This window comes from Diaphorina citri, unplaced genomic scaffold, assembly GCF_000475195.1.
Source record: "Diaphorina citri unplaced genomic scaffold, Diaci psyllid genome assembly version 1.1 scaffold81804, whole genome shotgun sequence".
Lineage (NCBI taxonomy): Eukaryota > Metazoa > Arthropoda > Insecta > Hemiptera > Psyllidae > Diaphorina > Diaphorina citri.
This window is the reverse complement of record NW_007458851.1, coordinates 1-352: the sequence shown is the minus strand read 5'-3', so window position 1 is coordinate 352 and position 352 is coordinate 1. Positions and strand designations below refer to the sequence as shown.

Below are 352 nucleotides of genomic sequence, written 5' to 3'. Positions count from 1 at the left end.
TTGTAAAGGGCAGTTTTTTTTCTGACCCAAGAAGGCTATTTCATTATTTATTATTATGATCTTTTTTTTATATATATATTTACGGCACGCGGTGATATAATTATGCATACCGTTTTTCTGGGCGTAACATTTTAGTGCTACCGACCGTAGTAAAACTTTGTTTCAGTCCAGAGGGTCCAGGGTTGGAATGATGACTTCATAGTTCACATGAGACTCATATGATTATTATTACTATAGCATTATGTCTTTCGCTCCTATCTGACCAACCCTCCTTTACAGTACTTTCCCTTCCTTGTTTTTGTGTTGTACTGGTTTTCCCTCACTGCATCTTACATGTCTCGGTGGTGTAGTG

At 37.5% G+C, this 352-nt stretch overlaps 1 non-coding gene across 1 annotated transcript; it reads left to right on the top strand.

Moving 5' to 3' along the window:
* The first annotated feature begins 178 nt into the window (after positions 1–178).
* LOC113473740 lies at positions 179–270 on the top strand. Its single transcript, XR_003395635.1, has one exon. It is a non-coding gene; the product is annotated as a small nucleolar RNA snR60/Z15/Z230/Z193/J17 (small nucleolar RNA).
* The last annotated feature ends 82 nt before the right edge of the window (positions 271–352 follow it).